Source organism: Salvelinus sp. IW2-2015, linkage group LG11 (assembly GCF_002910315.2).
Source record: "Salvelinus sp. IW2-2015 linkage group LG11, ASM291031v2, whole genome shotgun sequence".
Classification (NCBI taxonomy): domain Eukaryota; kingdom Metazoa; phylum Chordata; class Actinopteri; order Salmoniformes; family Salmonidae; genus Salvelinus; species Salvelinus sp. IW2-2015.
In genome coordinates, this window is record NC_036851.1 from 23011179 (window position 1) to 23018719 (window position 7541).

Sequence of the window (7541 nt, forward strand, 5' to 3'; positions counted from 1 at the left end):
TTTAAGAATGTGAAATGCCAGAATAATAGTAGAGAGATTGATTTATTTCAGCTTTTATTTCTTTCATCACATTCAAAGGGGGTCAAAAGTTTACATACACTCAATTAGTATTTGGTAGCATTGCCTTTAAATTGTTTAACTTGGGTCAAAAGTGTCGGGTAGACTTCCACAAGCTTCCTACAATAAGTTAGGTGAATTTTGGCCCATTTCTCCTGACAGAGCTGGTGTAACTGAGTCAGGTTTGTAGGCCTCCTTGCTCGCACACGTTTTTCAGTTCTGCTCACAAATCTTCTATAGGATTGAGGTCAGGGCTTTGTGATGGCCACTCCAATATCTTGACTTTGTTGTTCTTAAGCCATTTTGCCACAACTTTGGAGGTATGCTTGGGGTCATTTTCCATTTGGAAGACCCATTTGCGGACATGCTTTAACTTCCTGACTGATGTCTTAAGATGTTGCTTCAATATATCCACATAATTTTCCTTTCCTCATGATGCCATCTTTTTTGTGAAGTGCACCAGTTCCTCCTGCAGCAAAGCACCACCACAACATGATACTGCCAGCCCCATGCTTCAAGGTGTTCTTCGGCATGCAAGTGTCGTGTCTTTGGCTATGCCGGATTAAGTGATATGACATGCTATTCTATAAAATCCTTTCTCCGTAATTAATATTACCTGATTGAGCTAATCATGTAAATGTAATTAACTAGAGAGTCGGGGCACCACAAAATAATATTTATAGAGCTGTTATCTTCCGAATAAACTCTTAAAGACCTAGTAATATTTTATATCAATAGCAGTCAATATTAATCGTCACCTTAATTCAGTCTCATCTGAAAGTTGTAAATTCTTGGTTATCTTCACGAACCCTGGCTAACAAGTTGAAATCAGCAATACAAAATTGGGTTTAATTATTTATTTACTAAATATCTAACTAATCACACAGAATTACATATACACAGAATGAATCATACCTTGATTACAAATTGTGTCATGAAGGAAAACGTCCCTAGCGGGCGGAACAGATATGACAGCTGGTTACACAAAAGAAAAGGGGGCTTGGTTTGAGTGAAAGAGCGGGAAGACTTGAGGAACCAAGGGAGAAGCCATGCTATCGTAAATACAGTATCTTATGCATTCTAAATTACCGCCCATTTGGAAAAGGAAAATGCTATAAATATTTACTCTGAGCTGCGCTTCGGTAGGTTGGTGGTAGATGGGAGGCCGTGTTGCCCAACCGAGTCCTTTGTCCTTTGAAGAATGTCTCTGCTGGTAAATTGGATACGTTGTAGTAACGTCGTTGTGTGGTAGACGGGATACTCTGTCTGTTCTTTCCTAGCCCGCGTTTGCAGCTGCTGTTGCTAACTCAACGGCTAGGAGGTATCACTTCTGTAGTGAATAAGAGTGCAAAGTTCATTCCATTCGCAACCAAAGCTCACGCTGAGGTTGGCTTAGTTCTGTAGTTGACATGTTAGTCCTTTTAACGCAGAGGCTGCAGACCTCACGTACTTGGTTACATTGGATAGATACTTTCGTACCTGTTTCCTCCAGCATCTTCACAAGGTCCTTTGCTGTTGTTCTGGGATTGATTTGCACTTTTCGCACCAAAGCACATTCATCTCTAGCTGACAGAACGCATCTCCTTCCTGAGCAGTATTACAGTTGCGTGGTCCCATGGTGTTTATACTTGCGTACTATTGGGTGTACAGATGAATGTGGTACCTTCAGGCATTTGGACATTGCTCCCAAGGATGAACCAGACTTGTGGAGGTCTACACATTTTTTTCTGAGGTCTTGGCTAATTTCTTTTGATTTTCCCATGATGTCAAGCAAAGAGGCAATGAGGTTGAAGGTAGGCCTTGAAATACATCCACAGGTACACCTCCAATTGACTCAAATGATGACAATTAGCCTATCAGAAGCTTCTAAAGCCATGACATAATTTTCTGGAATTTTCCAAGCTGTTTAAAGGCACAGTCAACTTAGAGTATGTAAACTTCTGACCCACTGGAATTGTGATACAGTGAATTATAAGTTAAATAATCTGTAAACAATTGTTGGAAAAATTACTTGTGTCATGCACAAGTAATGACTAATGACTCCAACCTAAGTGTATGTAAACGTACGACTCCAACAGTAGCTGTGATAGATTACATAAAATCCTTGAAAGATACCAAAATGCTGGTATCATACTGGTAAACTTAGAACATTTCTAGTAATATACCCTCCCTTTGCAACCCTACTCAGATGTTTGTTGATTAAAAAAAAGAGGTATGCAATAAAACATTCTAAACAGTTATGTACAATAGAAAGAGAGATATGAACACTTCTATCATGTTCCCATAGGTATCCATTGAATGAAGAACACAGGTGTATAAAGGGGTTGCCCTAGTCACATCTTTAACCTGTAATGGAATTGAATTCTGCAAGTTGTTTCTGAAATTATGTCCCATAAGATTACTCTCATACTGTACATGAACAGTGACGATACATTGCACACCGCTTCCATCCCAAATAGTTTATTTTATGGCAGTGTAGTGAGGGGAATCTAGATTAAGTTGTAGATGTTTTGAGGCAACTTTTGTATTGAGCTGAATTTCTTTCCATAGACACAATATTACATAGGTGTGTCACTGGCTGTTTCGGGGGAATGAGCTTGACTGAAAGGGATTGTCTGCTTCTGTAAGTTGCAAAGCTGTCTCTTCTCAGCCCATATAGGATGATTGACAGACTCATTGTAATAGCCTGCCTCTGTCACAGAATGGATGTACCTGTCAAATCATTTAAATTACTACACATATCTCCATTGGGATAAAAATGCTTGGATCAGCACCGCAACGCTCCGGAACTTCAAAGACCACAAAGCACACTCTGCTGCAATTCTGTGTTCATAAAAAAAACACAGTAATGATCGGTGGCATGTCTCTGTCCTCATACACAGTAGCTGTCTAAACTTATCTCCATGGTGAAGGACGTTTCTGATGAACTCCACCAACGGAAATGAGCAGAGACTAGGCTTCGTGGAATTCAGCTCCGCCTACAGCGATTCGCCCAAGGTAAAAAAATATATACATAATAAAACGCTTACCTTGTACCTATTTGTATTTGTATTTATTAGAGGCAGCAGCTACTCTTCCTTGGGTCCAAACACATTAAGACACTTACATTACATTTAAACAAATACAAAACAGTAAATCATATAACAATATTACAGCACTACATATCTACAATACAAAATGTATAATACCACCATACAACAATATTGTGTAGAGTGTGTGTGTGCTAGCGCTTGTGTGCGTGTGTCTGTACCTTTGTGTGTGTCTCTTTTACCTGTTTTTTAAATCTGATTCTACTGCTTGCATCAGTTACCTGATGTGGAATAGAGATCCATGTAGTCATGGCTCTATGTAGGACTGTGAGCCTCCCATTGTCTTTTCTGGACTTGGGGATCGTGAAGAGATCTCTGGTGGCATGTGTTGTGGAGTATGCATGGGTGTCCGAGCTGTGTGTTAGTAGTTTAAACAGACAGCTCGGTACATTCAGCTTATCAACACTTCTTATAAAAACACCTATAGTTGCGTGCCTTTTATTGTTTGCTGATATCCATACTTTTTAATAAAACATTAATCAAATACAACCACCGGCTGTTTCTTTGTTGAGATTCAATTGCCATCTTATACTGTGGCAACAGCAATTAGCAAACAGTTGGTGGTTGTATTTGATTAACATGTATTAAAAAGTATAGATCTAACAGTACTAAGCATGTGTTTGTAGGACTTATAGTTTTGAAACCGAAATTTACATTGAGGGTACTATACAATATTACGTGTTGTTTAGAAAATGCCACCAAAGAGGGTCAGAGTTAACCCACTGACAACAGTAGCATTCACGCACGCATGCACATACACACACATATACACAAATACTTACATTGAATTGTTTTCCTGACACGTCAGGGGTGGGGGGGGGTTGTAAACTTATTTTCTAACTCAGTGAAGTTCAACCCCACTTTCATGAAAGAAAACAACATTTTAAATTATGGAGAAGGATGTAATCTTGGGTTTTCGTTTAATTTATACATTTCTCACTCCTCCATGTCCTCCATAGTTAATGGGTTCTTGTAGACCCTTGACTGTTCATAAATTAGAAGTCCAGCTCTGGCGCTGTTATAAATGGAGTGATCTAGCAAGACCTGCTCCACTCATGAATCGTCTGGGCTAGAGGTAAGAGACAGAGGAAACAAGCTACTATGGAGGCCCTATTTGACAATACTCAGATCCCCAGTCACTTTTATTGACACATTTAAATACTGCTGGATCATTATGTGACAAATATTGGTTTTCCATCTCACAGTCTCCATGTTGAAAACATTTACATGGTATAAATTGCATTTTCACCCAAATCTAAATGTTACTTTTACAAAAAAGCCACTCTATCTGCCTTTTGGATCTAGAGAAAATCTGTTATGTTTTTTGAAAGACTGCATGTATCAATGCAGGGAAGGAGACAGATGAGACTAGACACTCAATTGATTTTCAGCCAACACATCATTCAAACAGTCTTTGTGTTAAATTATTTTAAAAGTATTCCACAGCTTGGGAGGTGGGAGTTGATATCCTCCCAAAGGAGTTGGTAACTCATCAGTGTCATTGCTTATAACACATCAAGCATTTTCACACAGACATTTTCATCCCAGTTTGATTGCCAGCAGCAAGGCTAGTGTTTCCACATTTTCACTCCACAGTAATATTTTCAACCCGGGGTGACTCAACCTTGCTAAGGACAGAGATTGAAAAATTTCATCAGGGTTTGAAACACCTCCCCTGAGGATAAAATGGGTGGGTTCAGCTCTTGTTATATGGTCAGGATGTGCCTATCACATAGCCTCAAATTCAGACTAAGGTGGCCAGGGTTGGGGAATAACGGATTACATGTAATGTAAGGGATTACAAAAAAAACGCTAACTGTAATCCGTTACGTTACCAGCAAAAATATTGTAATCAGATTAACACTGAAAAAAAGACATGTTTTAATCAGATCTATTATTTTGAATCTTGTAGGGGGATTGTGAACCAATAAAGTTAATTCATGACGAGTAATGAGGAACAATTCAAACCACACGAGAGAAGAATCTTCCAGAAAGAACGCTGGCGCGTTAGCGGAGAAGACGGTACCTAGAATCTTGGTCAAGGTAAGCATGTTGATTGATTTATTCAACGTTTGTCTATGTGGTTGTAGTCAGAATTGTAAGCAGTAACGTTATTAGTGATTGCTCCACATCCTCATTTTGTGCTCGAGTCTGAAACATATTGGCATGGCAGCTAAAGGTAAAAGACGATGTTGCTAGCTAGGTTCTACAAACAGTAAAACCGGACTAGGTCAAGATTAACATTTTGCAAGGAGGTAAAGTTAGTTGGCGAAACACCATGATATTTACCTATTGTTCAAGAACTTTGAATTTACTAGCTATCTAATGCCTTTGTAACGATCTTCGTTGGGAGAAAGAGAGGAGGACCAAAGCGCAGCATGGTAAGTGTTCATGATAAATATTTAATGGAACAAAACTGAACACAAAACAATAAAGTGAACGAACTAAAACCGAAACAGTTCCGTGTGGAACACACAGACACGGAAGACAACCACCCACGAAACCCAGGTGAAAAAAGGCTACCTAAGTATGATTCTCAATCAGAGACAACCAACGACACCTGCCTCTGATTGAGAATCATACCAGGCCAAACGAAAAAACCAACATAGAAAAACGAACATAGATAACCCACCCAACTCACGCCCTGACCATACTAAAACGAAGAAATAACAAAAGAACTAAGGTCAGAACGTGACAGCCTTGGTGCTTGTGCATGACATTGTCGACAATCACTTTGCAGCAGCATTTAGTGTGCCAATTTCTTTTTTGTTAGGTAAAAGTAAAAAAATGTAAAAGTTCAATTATTTGCATAAAAACAAATAGTTTTTCATTACATATTTGAGATTTAATGATTATACACCTAATCCTATGAGATTGGTGCTTTCATGCAGTTTAACAGTTTGCCCATGGCTGCCTCCATGTTGTAAAACGTGGTGCAAAGGTGACATAGACTTGTTGAAATGGGATGTGGAGTTCATTTAAGCAGTTGAACAGTATTACTTTATAGTATGGGTGTCCATTTATCAATATACTTGAAATTATTTGACAAAAATACAAATTATTCAACGTATGTGCATATGAGTTGATGCATGCATAAATCAATAGATAATTGAATCAAACATTTTATAATGAAACAATTATAATTTCATGAACAAAATGTATATTTACAGGTCCATGATATTTGCCTACTACATTTGTGCTGCTTTGTCTATCCATTCAAATGCTATATAGTGTTGGTGAGTACTGTTATCAGGTTGTTTTAATACCAAAAATAAATGTATCCTCCGAATGTCAGTCTTTAGGTCTTATGGTATTTCTGGTATTTCTTTTTTCAGTGCTGTGTGAATGTGGAAATGTAAGGGGTGTTCAGAATTGGTGTCAAGTAGGTCCCAACTTTTGCATCATTACAAGTTAAAGCACCCACATTACGGCCGTACTGTTCGTTACCGATGTACATACATTGACTGTCAATGCTCATTTAAGACCTGGAATGCCTTAATTGTGCACCAAAATAAAGTCCACCCAACAGAGGTTTTTAAAAATCTGACAGAAGTGTTCCTTCACTGTATGTGGAGGATGGAAAACCAGTTTGAAATACAAACTGGCAAACTACCGCACTTGCCTGAGAAGACTGGGATGTCCAGAGGTGACAATAAACTCCTTGAAGCACAAACCTGCAGGGAAGTCAAGTGCAGCCTATGGTGTTAAAACGCCAAAGAGAGCAGAAGTACACTTTTGTCCCACATATCCCTCAGGAGAAACAGAAGAGAGCCTCGAGGACATGCGGAGAGCTCTACTGTCCAATGTGAAGAAAAGGAACAACAGAGAGACAGTGAAGTTAAAAATGGAGAAGACGTTTGCATACAGGAGACATGAAGTTGTCCATGACGCACCCATGGTAGAGGACTTAATGGCAAGATGGCCTGCGCTCTTTGAAGTCATTGAGGTAAATTYGCCATGCTTGTCTTATTGTTGATCTATTGGGTGTGTTATCTGGGATTTGTTGGTGAGGGTAGAAGATTATTTTCCCTCAGCTTGCCACATAAGTGAGCCTTATTCAGAGTTCTAACCATTTGTGCTGACTGCTGAGTTATTTCTCTCCCTATAGAGAACCCTCTAGTTTGCTGCTTGTGTGATTATCTCCAGTCTATTTTCATTTCTGCAGTATTTAATCTAATTTGTTTAACTACTATTTTCAGGTCAATGCTGTGTTTAAGAGAATCATCACAACTCCACTCCAGCCCAAATTTCTCAATTTGATATACACTCCGATAACCTGCTGAAGTTCTTCCAAAGAAGAGGACAGCTGGGCAGAAGACTCATATCAATAATGGCACCTATGGCTGATGTAAGAATTCCTTATATTTCAAAAGACACATTCATATCTGGTTCTAC